This window comes from Ailuropoda melanoleuca, chromosome 10 (genome assembly GCF_002007445.2).
Source record: "Ailuropoda melanoleuca isolate Jingjing chromosome 10, ASM200744v2, whole genome shotgun sequence".
Taxonomy (NCBI): Eukaryota; Metazoa; Chordata; class Mammalia; order Carnivora; family Ursidae; genus Ailuropoda; species Ailuropoda melanoleuca.
The window spans coordinates 70,282,062-70,303,951 of NC_048227.1; the positions used below are offsets into that span (position 1 = coordinate 70,282,062).

Consider the following 21,890-nt stretch of genomic DNA (forward strand, 5'->3'; position numbering starts at 1 on the left):
GGATACACAGCTGAAGACACTTTGTGATTCCCCAGGGTCTGCGAACTGCCAGAACTGTGAGGAGACCCAAAAGAGAGGCTGACATTCATCTAGTAGCTTGGGGAGGTCCTGCGGATGACATGCTAACTTTCTTTAGTTATGTGAGGAATATCATCTGTTCTGTATGATTGAGAAGGAAAACTAGGTTGAGTGGACAGGAATCAGAGGAAGACCCATTTTTATTTAATCAAAGAAAAAGCTACCTGAAGTTAATAGCAAGCTATCTCTGGTCATTGAGATGGTCCAGAAGATAGGTACCACTAGGAAAGAATGTGGCACAAGGAATTAATATATGGGATGGTAAGGGGCTGGGGATGGAGGGTTGTTAGGTAACTTATCTCTAAGGACAAAAGTTCTAGGACCTATTATTGAGATCATTGATATAACAAGGGATCCCCTGAAGAAAATTCAGTGAGAGACTTTAAGACTGCTTTGGCATCAGGCCCACCAGCTTTGTACGTAAGTCTTAGACCTTGGCCAAATTTCCCATCTCTGCACCCTAATTCCTACATCAGACAGATGGGGATAGTATTAATATTTGTCTCACAGGACGGTGGTGAGAATTGATAAAATAAGTGTAAATGAACTGATTTAAAATGTTTAGCCTATAATAGATACTTGACAAATGGTGCTGTTATAATGGGAACCTAGAGTCTTACCTTGGGAAACACTTGGACTGCCTTAAACAATCCAGAAAATAAAAAGGATACCCATTAATGTAGAAAGTCCCTCTTGCCCTATCCTGGGATTTATAAAAACAAAATATTTCTAAAATGTGCAGTGAGAAATAGTAAACACATGCAACATTACAAAACACATTGGGTCAGTTGTTGCATTTTGTTAGCATTTGCTTATTATTTATCTGTTCTTAGATGCTGGAAAGATTCTTTTTCTAGCTCAGTCTCTAGCTCTCTGAATTATGCTAAGGGACCTGTGTTGTAAACCTCTGTCTGTTGTATCAAAAAGGCTCATGGACAACGTGTTATGACCTGTTCAAGGAGAGCCTGCTTATGCACATTGTATGACTTTGAAAGTTGCAGGGGCTTTGGTTGTCATATCTGTGTTGCAATCATTTCCTGTGTTACAGTTATGTATTTGGTATCAACCATTGAATAATTTGAATTACCCGTTAAGAACCCAAAAGAACCTCAGGTGGTTGTCCTACAGTCAGGTCATGCCAACATGAGCCGATAAAGCAATTAGTGATTGCCTGTAACACCAGCTCAGCAGACTGGTTGACTGCGTCATGTTTCCCAGCTGCAATTAACAAGCCATTCTGTATGCTTACTTTTCCAGGCCTGCCTTTGGTTAGCTCCACCTGCTTTTGTTTTGGTAGTCCATGTTCTGTAATTTATATGTTGGGACATTTAAGCAGTGCAGAGAATAAAATCAACAAAGAATAAAATCCACTCCTCTCTCTGAGAATTACCACATCTCAATTTATAATATTTGTTTAATCTTTCTTTTTAAAGAAATAAAAAAACTACAATTAGTTAAATCTCCTTTCAGAAGTATCTATGCGATAGTGTCTATTGTTCCAATCCACTTTATACTTTCACTCATGTATTTATGCAACCGTTCAATATTTAGTCCGGGTTTGTGTATTTAAAATTTACAAAAATAATGTCACAGTGCTTTTCCCAACACTATGTTTTTGAGATCTGTGTAGTTATATATAGTTCTAGCTCTGTTCTCCCTGGTGAAATTTGTGTTTTCCTTGATAAGACATTTGCTATTCACATCTACTGGCTTCCCTTACTCCTAAATCGGGCTCGTGGATGACAGGATGTTATTGCTGGATGAGTTAGGAGAAAACATCATTCTAACTTACGTCTTTATATGTTGTCAACACTGAGACCTTTTGAAAATGACAAAATCTAAGCCGGATGGGAAGTCAGGAAAATGTAAATAAACTAAGACTTTCCCAGGCAAATCACAATGGAGAATTAGCCCACAAATGAAAAACAAAACAACAACAACAACAACAACAAAAAAAAAAAACCCAAGGCTTTGGGAGGTGAAATGACCTTCTAAGTTACACAGATGGTTAATGGATGTCCTCTAAATACCCAGCCCAAATCTCAATTCAAATAATCATGGGGTAAGATAGATAAAGCTTTCCAGTCCATTGTTCTTTTCATCACATTTTCTTATGTTTAAGAAAGATAAAAGATAGTGGATTCTTAGGGCCACCTCATCAGGAAAATGCCTGATACCCTACCTTCAGAATAGCTGGTTACAGTATGGCTTTAATCCATCATTTTTTCCCCTATGATTGCTCTCTCCCCTGCCCAGGTAAACCTAATTATTGCCTCTTTCCCCTGGATTAGCACTCTGTCCCATTTGTCCCAATAGGTAGCAGAATGTGGTCAGGTAAATCAGGTTTCACTGGTGATCAAAGGTCATTTATTTTCCAGTTAGTTGTCAGCTTTGCTTTACCTTATAGTTTTCTTGTTAACAGCTGACAAGTTAATGAACATGACATGTCTGTTGCTGCGAGGTTTGGGTGTGCCAAGATTGTATGGGAAACAGAGAACTCACTCCCCAGTTAGCCAAGGGTTTTCAGTTCCAACTCAGGTCTTCATGTCTCTTTAAACAGGCTCCATCTCCAGCGTTCTTCAAGGTAAGGTGGTATTGAATTAGATCATTTGTAGTACATGGAGTTAGGACAAATAAGTCATTTCATTTTTATTTTAAACTTCTAATACAACTCCTTGGATTATAGGCTTGCAAATAGTTTTTAAATTTTACTTGTTTCAAATTTGTTTTTGTTTTTCCAAGATGTTTTATACAATTGTAAGATAAATAAAACCAGTATTCTTGACTACCTGCTGGTAATAAAATTTAATTGCTAAAGTCCTCTATATAAATCATATGGTATTCTGAAAGTGAAGTATTTATCAAGTGTTAGGTATCGAGTTTCGCCTAAGTAGTTTCTTAATAAAATTATGGTAATTTGATTATTTTACAAATAAGTTCAGACTGTAAAATTCTAATTTACAGATGCTGGAGAACACATAATTTTTTTTTTATTAATTTAGCATCAATCTATTATCCTACCTTGTGAATAGCATAGAAATTGTAACTATAGTCATAAAAAATAAAAATCCATGGGTAGGGAAGTGCTTGTGTTTGTTTTAAAACACAACCCTAACATGTCAGGGATATAGCTTTTGAAAAGATGAAATCATTGTCCAAAAGCTGCACATGAGCTTATTATTGTTGTCTCAGATGACTGTATCTTCACATTGCTGGAAGACGTCATGAATATTGCAGCTGCTGATCATTATTAAAGTCTTCAGTGTATAAGAGTTCCATATGTGTGGGCATGGCAGCTGCAGGGTGGCGGAAAGGACACTGTCCCTCAGTCATATCCACACTGCCACCCTATGAAAACTCATCTTTGGTTTAGGCTGGTTTGTGGTTATATGTTATTTGTTAGATTATGTGGAACGTGGTTCAACTTTGTGAGCTGACTGCCAGGGGGCCCCTCAAAATGAGCCACTTCACTTAAAATTACTATATGTTAGTTTGAAGAGTCTGTTAGTATTTAAATGCGTATCATAATGTAATCCCATCACATCAATTGTAATTTCAACAGTACTTTATCAAATTCTTTGGCTGTTTTGCTTTTGGCAATTTACTAGCCCACCATATGTCATTTCAAGTCTCTCTGACACTAGGCGAACATTTGAACACTATGAAAGATTTGGTGGAAAAGACACTGAACATTGAAAGTGAAATCTCTGTTCTATACCTTGCTTTGCCACCTTCTAGCTCCATGAGTCTTAGTAGGTCATTCAGAGATAGAGCACGTGCAGTGGATCAAATCACTGATTGCCAAATTTCAGTCCTGCTTGTGCTATTTATTAGCTGTTTGTTCTAGGACAGGTTACTTAACCTTTCTGTTTCAGTGTTTTCATCTATAAAATGGAACTGACAATAGTACCTATCCTATAGAGTTATTAAGAAGATTAAGTTAATTGGTATTTATAAAAAGTCTTAGTGCCTATATGATTATTTAATAAAATTTTGTGATTGGACTTCATTGGGTTTGATTTCTATGAGAATATCTCCAATTGAAAGATTGTATCACTTTAAGTTTCTGTTTCTTGCCTTTGTTTTCAACACACCTTCAACTCATTAAACTTATGCAATTGAAAATATTGTTTCTGTACAGAGTATTAATGGCTATGTGATTGAACATTGATTTGTGTGTGTGTCATTTAAAAAAATTTTTTAAGGGCACCTGATTGGCTCGGTTGAGTGTCCGACTATTGATTTTGGCTCATGATCTTAGGGTCTTGAGATCGAGCCCCACATTGGGCTCCAAACTCAGCAGGGAGTCAGCTTGAAGTTTTCTCTCCCTTGCCTTCTGCCCCTACCCCAACTCGAGTGGGCACTCTCTCTCTCTCTCTAAAAAAAATTGAAGATAAAATCTTTTTTAAAAAGTAAATTAAAAATTTTTAAAGAATTATTTTAAAGTAATCTCTACACCCAATGTGAGTGTAGACCCAGAACCCTGAGATCAAGAGTCATACACTCCACCGACTAAGCCAGCCAGGTGCTCCTGTCATTTGTTTTAAATTAAAGCACACATGCATAACTAAAGAATTGTTTTAAAATCTAGGCGAAGTATCTGTCCATCTCATAGGTGTATATACTGTGACACCTCTATAATTGGGCTTGGAACTTGTTTTTTGCATTGTGTAGACATTTTGTTTACCTTCTAAAGGGTTAACATCATTTATTTCATTTTTCAATTTCTGTTTTTATAAATGTGCTATTGGATGGCAAGCTGTTTGGAAAACTGAATTTGATGATGACTTTTCACCTCTATAGTATCAGTGAAAATATTCCACTGTCTCTCAGGCTTCTTTAGTACAGGTTGGTACATGGCTTCTATCTTTTTAAGCTTCTCACACATACGTAACTCTTTGTTAAAGAACTTGCAATATCTTTTAATTAAGCTTGAAACTTATTAAATTGAAATATTTTGTAGGGCATAGAGTGTTCTAACATCAGAATAAGAGCTTGTTGGTAGAGTAATGAATTAGTCTTTTTTTTTTTTTTTAAGACAGGACAGCCATGCCTATCAGAATAAAAGAGGCTATTGAAATTGGAATTTGTTTCAGTTGATGGGAGAAAATCCAGTCAAGCTAGTGGGCTTGTTATCTAGGGAGGATGATGACAACTACAGGAGCCTGTCCTGACAGGCAGAGGGGTCAGAGTCTGGGAAGACCAGCCAGGTGCAGCAGATGGTGTCCTGGCAGGTGGGCATGCCATGGTGACACAGAGTCTGGAAGCAGGTGATATCCAGGCAGATAAACAGAGAGGTCTGATCATAGATAGTGGGGCCCCAGGATTAGAGCTGGGGCTGGGGCCTGAAATTCAGGCCCTGGGAAAACTGGGTAGACTAGTGTGCAGTCCCATTTTGGAAGGAATAGGGTACTTTGCAGGGCATTAAAGCAGAGACTCTGTTTTGGGGGGATGGGAGAGAGGCCTCGGCGTAAAGAGGACTTGTGACATCCTCAATGTGGGAGTTGTGTGGCCTGGAGGGAAGCTGGAGTAGGGAGCCAGGCAGGTCTTTACAGATGCTGACTTTGGTAGTCCTTAGTATAGATTTATGTGACTGTCTTTTGAAAACTGAAAAACTCAAGCATGTTAATTACTAAACTGTGCTTTATTTTTAATGAGTTTGATTAGAAGTCAACTTTGATGTGATGAAACTTGCCATTGTTAGTTTTTGTTTTTGGTTTTGTTTTAAGACTTGCAGTAACCTTCAGATAAGATTGGATTCCATGCAGTTGAAACTGCTCACACAGGGCTTAGGTTAAGTGAAACATACAATACAGAGGTGTTGTTATTCCTTCCTCTCCTTGGATTTATTCTAAGAGGTCATATATCAGAGAAGAAAGTATAAAAATGACAGGATTAGCAAGTAGGTGGTTGTTTTTGGCTGAGCTTACTTGAAATGGAGGAGAAAATAGGGTAGAAGTTGCTGAAATTAATTTCCTTACAATGGCATGGAGTGTACACTGGCCTTTCCCTGGCAATCCTCATTTAGGCGAATTCAGGCCAACCTATGTTACTTGGAAATGTTCAGCATCAAACTAAGACCTCTACCTCCAAGGACTAAAACAGAAAATTGGAAATTGAGTCTTTTGTCTGTGTCTTAGCTTTTAACAGCTTTCTGTTAAAGTTTCCAGTTCCTTAGATTTTGAATTAAATCTTATACTGATGTTCACTTTTTTTTTTGTTAACTTGGCTATTACGAAATTCCAAAGCTTCAGTCATTATTTCTCCAAGTACTGTTTTCAATAGAAGAAAATCCATGGTTCTTTATAATAGATTTTCTTTATAATGGTGAATATCGTCTAAAGAAACCTTGCATTTGTTTATCAAATGAGATTGCTAGTTGATTGCTTATAGTGAGTGATTGGTAACAGTGAGTGGTGCCACTCCCATTTCCACCCCTTGATTCCTGCTCACGAATCCTAGCTGTGGGAGACAGAGTATTATCAGTTAAATGTTCATTTACAGCATATGTACTCTCTTGGAGGATATTGCCAGAGCCCAGCCAGGTACTGCCACCTCACCAGCATTGTGACTGAGTCTTCAAAGGCCATTCTACTGTTGTATCATGCCATCTGCTTCAGAGTGGTGGAGGACATGGTGTTACCAGTGAGTCAGTGTTGCTGCTCTTCATTTGCTATGAACTCCTTGATAAGCAGCATTGGTGTGTGGAATATCATGACAGTAGGGAAAACATTCTATAAATCCATGGATGGTAATTTTGGCAGAAATATGGCCCATAGGGAAAGAAACTCTATATCCAGAGGATCTATTATGGCAAGAAGAAAACTCTGCCCCTTCCACAGTGGAAGCAGATAGCTAGCTGGGAAATCTGGGGAATGGTGCCATATTGGGAACTCAGTGTATGTCTGCTGCTGGCCGATTGGGCCCTCAGCAGTGCCTGGAGCCAGGCTGGCCTAGTGAGTGCAATCTCGTGTTGCTGAGCCCATTCATCATCATTACCTCTGCTACCATGGCCACAGATCATGAGTCCGTTGGGCAATGACAGCAGTGGCTGGGGAAAGAGGCACAGTATCCACACAAAGGGTCATTCTATCCATTTGATTATTAAAATCTTCCTCTGCTGAGGGCAGCCTTTGGTAAACATTCACATGGGACACAAACATCTTCATGTTTGTTGCCCATTCAGAGTGGTCTGAGTACCAATATACCTCTTCCTCTAATTTCCTTGTCGCCAATTTCCTGAACATTTTCTTTCCAAATTAGTGATGATTCAGTCAAAGCATTTGCCACAGCCTAGGATTCAGGACAGTTTTATACCATTTCTCCTTCCAAGCAATATTAACACCTGGCAGCAGTGTTCAAAGTTCTGCCTCCTGGGAGGATTTCCCTTCACCATTGTGCCTTCAAGATATCTGAGAAAGGAGCTGCAGTGCGCCAGCTTTCCACTTTAAGGTGGGACCTGCAAACTGCGCAGAACCGCCTGGAAACCAGGCCCTAGTTTTCTCTTCTGCAGTCAACTAGCTTTAGGGAACTCCTCATGAGACAATGGGTATGGATGGGTAGAGATTAGGTAATGCAGAGGGGTAAGGGCCTTGGGCATTTGTGTCACTTTATCCTGTAATTTATTTATGCTTTCAGGGCCTGCTTGTACCTAATCTCATACATACCTCTTCCTGTTGGTCCTGGAGTGCTGCTGTGCATGCCCAACTTTACGGCTTGCTGGCTCAGACAGCCGCCAACTTGTGATAAGCAGCTCAGGTCTCATGGTGATTTGGTAGTCCATGATTTGGTGTCCATTTTCTTCTAAGACCCCATAGTAAGCCAAAAGCTGTTTCTCAAAAGGGGAGTAGGTATCTGCAGAGGAAAGAAGGGCTTTATTCCAAAAGCCTCAGGGTTTGCTTTGTAATTCACTGACAGGGCTTGCCACATCTCCAGACAAAGTCCCTGCCTGCCACTGGCACTCATAGGCTGGGGGAAAGATCAACAATATGAATTTTTGTCAGTACAACATGTTCTCAAGGGGAGTTGGCCTCCCCTTCATTCAAAGGGTTCTGGGTCTGTAAACTAGGTCAAGGCTAGGAATTGCTTGAGAGGTGTGACTCTGTTTTGAGGATTCAAGAGAGACTTCTGTTCACTAGTCCTAGAACTCTCAGGCTTACACAGATCAAGTATTAGATAGCCCATCCATTGTCTAGGGACACCGTGATCACATACCCAATGCCATCAGTTTCTCTCTGAAAGTCAGACTATTCTAAGTATCGTTTTGGCTCCGCCGTCCATTATGGTAACCACTCTACTTGGTCTTTGGTGACTCAGTGCTGCCGCTTGCCCCTGGCATCCAATTTTCCTCACTGTATTTAGGGATTCCAGGTCAGTGCAGCAATGCTCACTGTAATTTCTGACCTATAAGAGTGACCCCAGATCTCTTAGGATACTGGGGCTCCCCTCACAAATGTACTTCTACATCATAGTGAAAGGTGTGTCCTTTGGGTCTTCCTGGGGGAGGTAAGCAGGTATCACATAATAAGCCGCTTTAAGAATTATTTTATAGTATACCAGGGCAGTCAGTTCTGGCCTTTTGATTTCATTTAATGTTGGTCCATGTTTCAACCAACCAACCAAAATGTTAGACCTTTTTCTAAACCTTGAGCTAAGACATTGAATCCAGAATCTCTGCTTAGTGAACCCGTATCAATAAACTCATTCTGATCCAACTTTATGTTCCTGCCACAATTATCCAACAAGTTAGAAAAATGGTGCTTCTTATTTGGTATGTAGCATACTTTCTCATGGGCCACACTTTGCATGTTACCCTTCAGATTCTGCTGGAACACAAGCCTAGTTATTGGTTGGTCTAGAAACAAAGAGGGGCGGCAGGGATAGGTCCTGAGGAGAATTAGCAGTGTCTTGCAAGGCATCTACCTCAGGAGAGACTATTACAAGTTTTTCAAGCAAAGCAGGGGTGGACCTCTTCAGACAGGAGTGGAAGAGTGGCTTCTACTGGCAAAGATGACTCAGCACAATTTAGGGGTTTGACATCCTCAACTTTGTTTGAATTTCTCATATGTCTGTATTGCAGTTTTCAGAATTCCATTCTTTCCCAATCATTGCCCTCACTTTAACAGATATTCTGCTAGCTTGGGATTTGTGTTGTAATTTAGCAATTTACAGGATGAGATCTGGGTTTGAAATCTCAACCCTACAGCTACAGGAGACAAGGGTTTCCCTCTGGGAAGACACAGAAGCTTTCAGGTAATTTATGGAGATCTTGAATAGGACTTTCAAGCGCTGAACTCATCCCTTTCTTTCCCTGCTGGTTCCTGCCAAGAGAGAGATTATATGATTATAGTTTATGAGATTATGGAGGCTGGCTAGGCAAGTCCAAAATCCATAGGTCAGGTTGGCAGGCTAGAAACTCTCTGGCAGGAAGCGAAGTTTCAGTCTATAGGTGGAATTTCTTCTTCCTTGGGGAAACCACTGTTCTTTTTTTTCGACTGATAGGTAGGGCCCACCCAGATTACTGAGGATAATCTCCTTTACTTACATGAATTGATTATAGATGCTAATTACACCTACAGAATTACTTTGCAACAGCACCTAGACTAGTGTTTGATTGAATGACTGGGAACTACAGCCTAGAGTAGTTAACACATAAGACTGACAATCCTAATAGTTCAATTTTGTTCTTGTTGATTCATAGTCATCATGCGTACAGACCTATATAAATGATGTGTCCATAAAATTATGGCTAATTATCCAAGCACAGGCTCTAGGATTTGGTTTCTTGAAAAAGTTCTAGACAATAGTTTGGTTTTTAGTCATTTATTTTTCCTTAAATATAGAATGAAGTATTGCAGCTACAATATGCTCTTTGGTAGCATGATGTAGTCCTTTTTTTTTCCCCCAAAAAAGAGGTAGCTGTAGTGGCTTTTCCTCAACAGATTTTCGTACCTTCCAGAAAATCATCTTATTTGAAGTCTGTGGCTATTAGTGTCTTTAAACTGCTACACTGTTAAAATTTCCATAACAAAGTGGGCCAGCCTTGGTCTTTGGGTCCAGAAGTCTTTTACATTGTGTTCATTTATTGCTGCCTATGGAGGGCTGATTATTTTAACATGTTTGGAATTTAGTTTTGTTTACCTAAGAATTCTAGAATTTGAAAATTCCAGAAAGCTGGTTCCTGGATTTGGTGTTGTTTAAAATGTTTAAAATGTACTTCAGAAAAAGAAGGTTGACATGTGTCTAAAATTATATCTCTTCTGAGGGAAAGGGGCATATTCTTGAGAAAACATTTGGTTATCAGTCACAAAACAAGGTGACGGGTCCTCCTGGATTGTTTTTTCCAGGTGACTACCACCTTTAGCCAAGTTCATATGACTTGTTTACTTGGAATAACAATGTGTGTTAGGCCATTCTGGACTCTTGCATATGCTCTGCTGGCCGAAAGGCAAGACATAAATTGCTCTGACAGGATTTCAGGTGCAATCTATGGCTGTGAGATTTTTGTAGGAAACCTTTAAGGTGGCTTATCTGATGCTTTACAGTTCAAAATGGAGGATGGCAGGGGAGGCAACAGAGAAGTGGGAGGGAATGGGAGTAGGAGGAGTCTGGTTCCAAAACATACTTTCCCCTCTCTATTAAACTCCCTGTTCCATTTAGTACAACTGAAAAGGATTGTTTGAAGAAAAAAAAAATGGGGGTGGGGGGTGCTTCCTGGTAATAATCAACAGCCCTCTCTTCCACTGGGTGCCTTTACCCATCTCTATGATCAGCAGGACATTACCTGTGTTTTAATTTAGACAAGATTGTTTTAGTGCTTGAGGACAACCACAATCCCTCTGTCACCTCTCCTAGCCTTGCCCAAGCTTGACCCCTGATGTTCTGCTCTGGCAGGGTGATGTAGTATGAGGAATTTAAGCTCTGGGGACTAACTAGTTACAACAAGGGTTGGAATTCATTCTATCTTAAGAGGTTAAATTTTCTGAACTGTAGTTTCCTCATAAAGAAAAAGGGAGATAATTCAGACCATTATGTTGGAATAAGATCATGAGTGTGAAAAGTGCATGGAACAGGGTAGGCACTTAACAGAATGTGTTTTTCTTGCTGCTCTCCCCCCCTGCCCCACTCTACCTTCTGAACATAAAAATGTATACACAAAGGGTGGAGATGAGAGTTGTCATTCCAGACATTTCCTCCAGTCCTTCAACTGTGCCTCCATAATTTATATTCTAAAGGCAAACCCATAATCATTACCTTTTATTTCTAGAATGTTATTTGTATTAACAGACATTTATTGAAAGTCTACTATGTTCAGAGTTGTTAACTAAGGCTAAGGAGAACCATAAATACCAACTGGCATTATTGTGTGATTGTAGATTTTAAGAATGTAACCTACATTTTGGTATTCTGTCTTCAAACTCTAAAAACAGATGTAAGCCTTGTTCCTGGTTATTAGTGTTCTGTTTTTCTGAATTGATTTACTCATAACGTATTGGAATATATTACATTATCTTTTTTAAAATTTTATACTCTCTCACAATTTAGTATTGGGAAAAGAAATTTTGACATCTAAATACTTTAGATTTATTTTTCTTTTGTACAAGAAAAATATGGCTCAAGTCAGTTTACCTTTTTGTTTCTACTGCTAATGTGGTCAGAAATTTAAATAACTTTTGGTCTCCATGTTTCCTTTCCTGCATTTCACTCAGGAATTTTAAATTCTTATATATTAATACCATATATTCGATAAAAATATATTGAGGGCCTACTGGGGCCCAAGGACATGGAACAAAAGTGGAAATAGTACCCACCTTAATGGAGGAGAAGACAGACAAATAAAGAGGCAAATATACAGCTACTAATTGTGACAAGTATTGTGGAAATAATGTATATTGCTGGAGAGAATAGACAATACTTATAGCGCTTATAAAAATAATTTAATTTTTTAAAAAGCCTTATAAGAAAGTTCCTAGGAAAATAGTCATTTTAGACATGATTCTATCCATAAAACACTCAGGAAGAAACAATTATTTATGTTCTGTCCAGCTATAGGACTTTGAAACTTAGAAACCTAAGAAGGGACTTATTTTAGTATGTTTTTCTGCCCTTGATAGTAATTTGTCTTCCATGGTAATGTGAGGTTTGTTTGCCTGGATACGTAATATTCTTAGATTTTTTTTTCTTGCTAACTAGAAATCTTCAGATTTAACACCTGCAAATGTTTATACCTAAAAACAACAGTAGGTTATTGAGCTATTGTGTATGCGAAGAGAATCTGACCAGGGTAGTGTTTATCTCCATTAAATAACAGATCTGGCAAATCTGTTTTATAAAAGACTATTGTGTTGTAGACATTATATCATAAAATTTTAAATGTTCTTTTAAAGAATAGTAACAATAGCATAAACCTCATTTTTAATTTAGGTGAACTGAACACTAAGACCTCAAGCATATTCCTAAATAATTGGAAAGAATCAGTTTATAGAGAATTAGATGAAATTTGTTTACTTAGGTTTTTCAATGTAATGCTTGCATTTGAAAGCAATAAATTTTGCCTAGCTATTGTGATGAGAATTGCTCCTATAACATCAAGAAAAGCTTTTTAGTGACACTGACTTATCAGTGCTGAGATTTGTCCCCATGCATACCTATCACCTGGCTGATTCTCATTCCTCTGACCCTGACCCCAAAGGGCAGCAGGACCACATAGCTAGAGCTTTACCCTTGCAGACAGTCAGGAGAAGCCCAGCTGGGAGGCAGTAAAGGAGCAAGGAGGCTAATGGAGGAGCTGGGACTTCTGGGAGTAAAAGAGAAGGGAAACAAGAGCATCCCTAAATTGTAGATAATGGTGCTGAGGGTGCAGAGAGAGAACTGGCATGTAGGTAAAGACACATCATTTTATCAGTGAAGACACGGTCACCAGGACCCACACATTTGCCCCATGGTACAGTTGGTGTATTTGCCATGTGCAGCTCTGCCAAGTTTGCCTCAGAGCGCTGTCTCTGGTCTCTCCACCTGATTTAGATTGTCCTTGAGTTCTCATTTTCCCCTTCATAGCCCTCCTCAAAACTGTAAATTAGCAGGATATTGTCTTTCTTGTTAACTACGTTAAATACATATTTGTTAAAGGAATGAATGACAAAACTTTTGGTTGCTCTCAGTTCCCCATATGTCCACTAGGACTTGAGTCTAAAATTGCTGCTTTTGGTTATTTCCTCATTTGGCGCTCTCATGAACATCACCAAGATGCTTGGAAATGTTAGTGTTTTTTTTTTTCTTCCTTTTCTTCGGAGCAATCATTCAGTTGGCTTGCAATTAGATGTTGGTGATATTTTACATCCAAAATGCAGCTATTCATCCTTACTTAGTATCACCGTTTATGTTAATGTTGTTAATTATTTTTATTGATACCAATGACTGATGTTAAGGTGATATTTTGGAGCTAATTTAGGTTTGTTTTTAGGGTAATTTGTAGAGTTGGTAGTGAGGGGAATTTATGAGTGAACGATTACAGAAGTATTTGGATTGTCTCTTATTTGGAGATATCTGCATGCTGCTTCCTTCTTCATAGTTAAGCAAGAGCTTCCTGGGATCTTTCTTACATTGGTGTTTTCAACAAACTGTATTGATATTTATTGAGCTCTTTTTTCAGCTGTGTGTTTCTAATCTTTGAAAGATTAGGGAGTAATTCAACTTAAACACTAACTTTCAGCCACATTTCAATGTCCAGCTTCACAGATGCAGGAATCTGCAGCTCTTGCTAGAACAATTAAGGGACATGACTAAAGATAAGAGGCTTATCAATTATCAGATATGTGGTGATGTATATGATAACCCTAAAGAAATACTCACAAGTACTTTTTTTAAAAAATATTTATTTATTTTAGAGAGAGAGGACAGAGGGGAGGGGCAGACAGAGAGGGAGAGAGAAACTCAAGCAGACTGCACTGAGCATGGAGCCTAACGTGGGGCTTGATCTCATGACCCTGAGACCGTAACCCCAGCTGAAACCGACTGTACCACCAACATGCCCCTCACAGATCCTAATTCTTTGCTGTTGTCCTGAATCTCTAGATTAAATTCTTTACATCATGTTGATTAGTATATGCATTAAATTTACTAATCTTTATGTAAATTTCAAAGAAAACTTGGGCCTGGAACCTTAGTTTGTGAAGGAAGAATAATTAGAAATATTATATACTTTTAATTTTCTGGGGGTCGCTAAGATATTTTTGGAAGAGGTTAGTATTATGCTGGTTCTGGAGTAATTAGTAGGATATATTAGATACAACTTATATTTGCAGAGGTGGTTTAGGTGAAGTCATTTCTATGGTGCTTTGATGACACCTGTACATATGGGCACTTGATTAGTTATGTAGTTATGAAAATTGAAGAATCCTTAGTAAATGATGAGTCAGATTTGATTTACAAATTCAGAAAAGTGATTATTCTTATAATTTATGTATATATTTATATAGTTATAATTAATAATTATAATATGTGATTATTTATATACATTTATAAATTTTTGGCTACATATTATTCATGAAGGAGGAAATGTATTGGCTTAGGTTGCTGAATCCTTTAAGATTGACATAAATACTATCCCTTGAGGTCCAATAAATCCAATTGCCTGACTTAACTTTTCACCAGTTGCCTTCATTCATTTATAAGCTCATTTGTTCTTTTTTCAAGCTTGCAATTACTGCTTTCATTACGGTGTAATGTGCACATTCCTATAGAAGTTTAACAAAGTTGGAGTTCAAGCTTGACTTTTCCTTAGTAATGGGGAAACTCTGTGCAGAACTCTTTCTAAATTAGGGCCCGGGGAGAGTCTCATGTTCTTGGCAAGAGCAGACCTGACTCAGGACCATCACTGGCTGAACATCTTTTTGCCTTAAATCTGAACCAGAGGTCACTGAAGACAGGGATGCGAGGAAAAATGTGGGTCTCTTCAGTAGGGAAGTTCTCAACATTATTCTAATTGTGCCTTTGCCTCTATACTTTATCACAAAATAAAGATTGTATTGTTATCTTAGAAGAACAGTTAACATTATATATATGTATATATATAATGTAATATTTTTAGAGAGGGAGAGAGAGGGATGTGGGGGGAGGGGCGAAGGGAGAGGAAGAGAATCTCAAGCAGACTTCCCACTGAGCACAGAGCAGGACATGGGGCTCCATCTCACAAACCTGAGATCATGACCTGAGCTGAAATCAAGAGTTGGATGCTTAACTGACTGAGGCACCCAGGTGCTCCTTAATGAGATATTTTTATGAATGGATTTGGTGAGCTTTGAATGTGGTAAAACATGAAAAATCCAGTGTTACAAGCATCAGGCACTAACATTACTAAAGACAAATGGAAGAGTTTATATTCCACAAGAAAGTGGAATAAGATTACCATCAATGGATATCTTGTCCAGGAACTACTCTGAGTCCACTATGGAAAAGAACTCCAGAAATATAGTACTGAGTCTAATCCAAACACACTAACCTAACCTTTCTGTCTTTATTGCTTTGATGTATTATTGAAATCACAGTGGTGAAGCTCGTAGAGAAAAGGCTGCTTTTGGGGAGCAAGGTCAAGAATGGGTCAATTTTAGTTCTCCAAAGTTCTAGGAAAGTTTTTATCCCCAGGAGATGAGAAGTACCAATTATATTTGGTTAATGTGTTTGATTTGGACTTAAGACCTGAGGTTGAATCTTGACCATAGCACTAACTAGCTTGTGGTTGGGCAACCTCTCCTAACTTCAGTTTTCTCATAAATGAAATGAGGATAATCATATCTATCTTCAGAATGTTAGGAGGACTGTGATAATAAGTCACATTAGTTACGTAGCATATTTTAGTGGCTCGGTGGAGGTTATTTTTATTATATGTTTATGCTTTAGCCAGAGTCCCACCAGAAACAGGCCTTGGAACAAAGTATGAAAAGATCATAACTATACTTTTCTTCTTTGGCTTATTACTCAAAAAAGCCATAATAAAAACAAGCCTAATTATTGGAAATAATTGAGGGGAAACCAGAATAACAGACTTTGTTATCCATAAGTTGAGAATTGTGGTATCTGATTTATAAGAATGTTATAAGGATTAGATGAATCAACATGTATGAAGGCTTAAAACCATGTGTAACAAACACACACAGGAATGGCTCAACAATATTATTATTATTATTATTATTATTACAACATTGCTAGTATTATTAGTACTATTATTTTTACTATAGAGTAGGGGTGAAGATCAGGCTTTTTGGTGAGGGAGAACTGGGTTTAAATCCTTAAACTTGTTCAACCTTGGGGATTTACTTAGCCTTCTGAACTTAGCCTCATCTATAAAATGGAGATGACAGTGGTTTGTTCCCAGTTGGCCTCTTAGAGGATGAAAGCAATAAAATCAAGTTTAGCACAGGTCCTGGCACATTCAAAGCACTTGGTAATGTTAGATGTTTATATTAACAGTGATATTTGTTCATTTATTTAGCACTCTTTGACAAATTTTTATTAAGCACCTGCTTACCATCTGCCAGGCACTCCTCCAAATGCTGGGAACATAGTGTTGAATACAACAGAATCATAGCCTCTGTTACTAACGTTTTATAATAATAATAAACAGTAAGCTCTATTTTATATTTTTAATCAAAGCAATTCTTTTCATGAGGAACAAAGGTGAGACTTCACCAAATAGAAGTCATATGGACTGTTTAAATGAATAATACGTTTTTATTCACATATTATTTAATGGAAATAGCTACTTCTAAATACTTTAAAATAATTTGGTTTCCTGACAAGTTTGAAGATCTCCACTTCTCATTAGAATTTTATTTACTCCATAAATGTACATAGCAAAATTAATGAGACTTTATAGATACACATAAAATATACTTGAATGTAGTTTTAAATTTCAAGCCATAGAGTTATAGCATATTTTCAAAATTGTTGGCATCAAGAGTATCAGCCCTTACCATGCTGTTTCCTCAGAGATGATGCAAAATTTAATTATGGTTTTAAAAGACATTGTGAATCATGAATCTTGATAAATCAAAACAAAGTATGAAATCATTCTGCAAGACCGTTTGACTGTTACATGATTTATCTATAGGTACTTGACTTATTTTTTTTTCCACACAAGCACTGAGTAAGCTTTAACTTAGTAGAAGAAAATATTATTCTGCCATCCTTACACCTCATGGCAAGAATTTCACTGTTTGAAAGAAGTCGTATTCTTAACTAGCATCTAAAATTCTAATTTAGTGAACTCTCTGTCTTAAACTTTTTTTGGGTAAAGTTGTCTATGTATGGACTGGCATTGATTAAACAAAATAGCAAGAGGAGAATTTGTAAATGCAAAAGTGAAGTAATTTGAAAATCTATTAGCTGAGAGATTTCTGCTTAGACTATTTTTAGAGGACACAAATAAAGAAAAAGGTAAGACACAAGAACCTTTTATATAAAAAGACACAGAGAATGACAGTCAACAATAGAAAGCACTGCACAAAAGAAAAAGAAAAAAAGAACAACATTTATCCTGTGCGGCATGATATTAAAATATTCTGAAAGATCATGAAAATTAATTATGTACTTCAGTTTGCCTTTACAAATGAGTTAGAAATGTCAAATTTCTGGATGAATGAGAAAGCTAAACACTGAATCATTTGCAGGTGTTTTCTGAACACAGCAGAACCGAGAGGATTCTGAGGTGCATAAGAAAAGCCCCACAAATCATGGTGGGTTTATCATACTTGTATGCACATGCATTGTTGTTGACAATATGGTCAAGAGCAAAGAAGTCCACGTTGTGCTTTGCACTGAAAGACAGTCTGATGTGGTAAAAAGAACACTGAGCATGGAACCTGCTTAAGTCTTTCTCTCCCTTTCTCTCTGCTCCTCCACTCTCCACTGCCTCTGTCTCTCTCTCTCTCTCTCTAAAAAAAAAGTTAAATTTAGTGCAAAACATCCTTAGAGGATGTTATTGTTCAGTGTGAAGACTAATATAAAGGTGGATTTATGTGCAATGTGCTACTCAAGTTTATTCATACAGCCATTTATTCTTAAAGAATTTTGAAAAACAGATCTCAAATTGAACTTGACTCTTTTTTCGAAAAAGAGAATGTAGAATTAGTATGCCAGCTTGTTATATTTAACATATCTCGTTTATGTTCTCTACCTTTGATTATTTTTCTAGAATAGTAAGAAATGTCTAATATGAATATTCAATTTACAAATATAAATGTTTGTATATACAAAGGTTTATTAAAAGGGTGTTTTAGATAAGAGGTAATATTGATTGCAGAAATGCACAGTTTATCTATTTTTTTCTTTTGTTACTTGCGTTTTTGGTGTTGTATCTATAAAACTATTGCCTAACACAAGGTCATGAAGATTTACTTATTTTTCTTCTAAAAGTTTTACAGTTTTAGCTCTATGATCCATTTTGAATTAATTCTTGTGTGTGGTTTGAGATGGGTCCAACTTCATCCTTTTGCACCTGAATATCCAGTTGTCCCGGCACCATTTGTTGAAAAGACTATTCTTTCCCCCATTCAGTTGTCTTGACACCCTTGTGGAAGATCAAGCGACTATAAATGTGTGTTTTTTTCTCGGCTCTCAATTCTGTTCCATTGATCTACATGTCTATCCTTATGTCAGCATCACACCATCTTGATTACTAAAGCTTTGTGTCAATTTTTGGAATCAAAATGTGTGAGTCCTCCAACTTAGTTCTTTTTCAAGATTGTTTTGGCCATTTTACATTTCCTACTTTTCAGCTGAATTTTAGAATCAGTTTGTCAATTTCTGCAAGAAAAGTAAGCTGGGATTTTAATGTTGCTTATTTTTTAATCTGTAGGTCAGTTTGGGGAGTATTGCCATCTTAGCCATTTTAAGTCCTCAGATCCAAAATCTATCCATAAATTCTATGTTCCTTTCTTGGATGGGCCCATTTCAAGGTGGAGAAAAATCTCTAGTGATATTCTCCTTAGCACTGTTTTTGGGTGAGCTCTGTTTAATATTAAAAAAGCTTTTTTTTTTTCAACTTTGTTGATGACAGAATATTAGAAAGGGCAGCATTTGGTAGAATTGATACTTATTTCTGACCAGATTGGTGAATTGAAATCAACAATATTAAAGTTGTCAGCCTTAAAAGTAAATAACTATATTTAGGTTCAAAATGTAATTGTTCAACAACATGTTGGAAGAAGTTTTAAAAACAACAAGTTATATATAGTTGGTATTTATTTTAGTTTGAGAAGAAGAGAGTTAGGGCATGATAATTGGCTTTTTAGATACCTGAAATTCTACCTATGGAAGATGAAACAAAATGAAGCAAAAGAATAGGATAACATTATAAGGGAATAGATTTAGTACAGTGAGCATGCTTTGTACATTATAGAAGGCCATTCTGATGTATTTATTAGTTTAAAGTATTATGTAAAAAAGATCATCCTAATAATATTTGATATTCAGAATACATAATGGCCATCAAAAACTGCAAGAGGCTCAGTGATTAAAAAGATAGTGTCATGTCCAATATCTTCCATTTACCAAACAAAAGAAAAGGATTAGACTATCTTAGAAAAATTCTTATCAACAAGATTTGCTTCGGGGCGCCTGGGTGGCACAGTCGTTAAGTGTCTGCCTTCGGCTCAGGGCGTGATCCCAACGTTCTGGGATCGAGCCCCAACATCAGGCTCCTCCACTAGGAGCCTGCTTCTTCCTCTCCCACTCCCCCTGCTTGTATTCCCTCTCTCACTGGCTGTCTCTCTCTGTCAAATTAATAAATAAAATCTTTAAAAAAAAGCAAGATTTGCAAAAGATTTCCCCTTTCTGTCCAATTGCATGTAGTCCAAGCGCGGCTGCGGCACTCTAGGTACTTTTTAGAGTTGACCCATTTTGCAGCTGACTTTATTTCTTTCTGGATTAAAAATAGAAGGCAGAGGTGTGGAGACACATCTCTTCCATGAGTGAAGTGGCAGCGTAAGTTAACATGGAGATTAGTAATAATAATAATTGCTAATAATTACCAAATACTTACTTTATAAAGTTGGTAAGATTATTAGTCTCATTTACTAATGAGGGAATTGAAGTTTAGAGAGGATATGTAACTTGCCCAAAAACACAGAGCGCATTAGTGGTGGGGCTGGCATAACTTAAGGGTGTCTGAATCTAGCTGCTATGGTTTTCTAACTTCCAAGAGAAAAACTTAAGCAAGAATTATGAAGATTTAATTTAATGGCTCAATCCCTTAAGTGTATTCCTGTCTTCCTTATCCTCATTGTGCCATTTCTTCTGCACTTCCTTTGCTTTGAAAAACTTTGTGGAAATTGGTACTCTAGTGATTCTAATACATCTGTTTGTTTTTTTGAGTGTGTTGGAACTTTTAGGCATGAGTAAATGTGGTGGCAGCTTGACATCTGTTAATACTGACAGGTCATGAGATGACACCAGGAAGCACTAGAAACATAAGGTGTTATGGGATATTTGGTTCATCTCAAGCTATTTTTACATATTTTAAAATCTTAGATCTGTTAGTCGTGTCCTGATTTTGTTTATCCTCAGAGTTATCTACATACTTAAGGATGCTTTAACTTGAGGAAAGTCTCTAATCTGAGTAAATGTGGCCTGTAAGAAAAGTGTATGTAGGTACTATGGTTCCCTGGGTCAACACTATTCTTACCCATGCCCTCTGGGAGCAGCTGAGAGTCTTTCACCATCCCCAGATCCATGCCCCAGAAGGGCTGCCATAAAAAAGTACCACAAACTGAATGGCTTAAAAAGAACAGAAATTTATTTTTTCACAGTCTGGAAGCCAGAAGTCTGAAACCAAAGTATTGGCAATGCTATGCTCCCTCCAAAGCCTTTAGGGGAGGATCCTTCCTTGTCTCTTCCAGCTTCTGGTAGCGCCAGGTACTCCTTGGCCTGTAGATGCATTACTCCAGTTTCTGCCTCCATCTTCCCATGACATCTTCCCTGCATCTTCACATTGTCTTCCCTCTTTTTATAAGGATACACAGTCATATTGGATTAAGGGCCTACCCTAATTCAATATAACCTCATCTCAACTTGGTTATATCTACAGAGATTCTATTTCCAGATAAGATCACATTCATAGGTACTGGCATTAGGACTTCAAAATACTGTTTGAAAAGACACAGTTCAACCTATGACACCAAATCTGGTATTTGTGACACTGCTGGAGTGTCACTGACCAAGGCCAATCCCCTAGAGAAGCCCAGAAGTGGGAGGACTCATTCTACTAAAAATAAGTTAGTCTCTTAGCAGTTAGAATGATTGCTCTTTCACCAACTCCTTCACAAAATAGTTGTATTTTCATGATGATGTGAATTTTCTCATATTAGAAGGGTCCCGAAGCTGATGTTATTTCAACTAGTGCAGCATGATATGACAACAGTAGTACTGCAATGCAATGCAAATATCAACAACCACGAAATCAATAGACTGAGCAGATGATGTGACTCAACTGGCTGTGACAATCAGCAAATGATTGATGTGAGAAGCACAGCTTTTGGCAGCAGCTGCTTCACTGAGAATTGGTTTTAGTGAATCACCACCGCAGCTGCCATTTTTCTCTGAGCCAGATAAATCCTGACATGAATAAGGTGCTGTTATTGGAGATGTAAATGCAGCTAGTAATAAATGTCAATGGCCTAAGTCTGAGACATGTAGTCACTCACAAATTCAAGAAAGGGGATGATTTTGACATTAAATATATTTTTGTTGAGTTTTGCCTCTTTTTTTTTTGTCCTGTCTATAACCATGCATTGAATTTAATGTCTTAATGTGAAGCA

General features: G+C 37.6%; 1 protein-coding gene across 12 annotated transcripts in view; it reads left to right on the forward strand.

Annotated features, from left to right (window-relative positions):
* Positions 1 to 21,890, forward strand: part of PKIB (cAMP-dependent protein kinase inhibitor beta) — a 194,058-nt gene that overhangs the window by 120,230 nt on the left and 51,938 nt on the right. The window contains exon 6 of one of the 12 annotated variants that reach the window (XM_034669070.1): positions 4,838 to 4,926. The exons of the other annotated variants lie outside the window; for them this stretch is intronic. The gene's annotated coding sequence lies outside the window, so the exon portion shown is untranslated. The remainder of the gene's footprint in view (positions 1 to 4,837; positions 4,927 to 21,890) is intronic. 12 annotated transcript variants of the gene reach the window in all.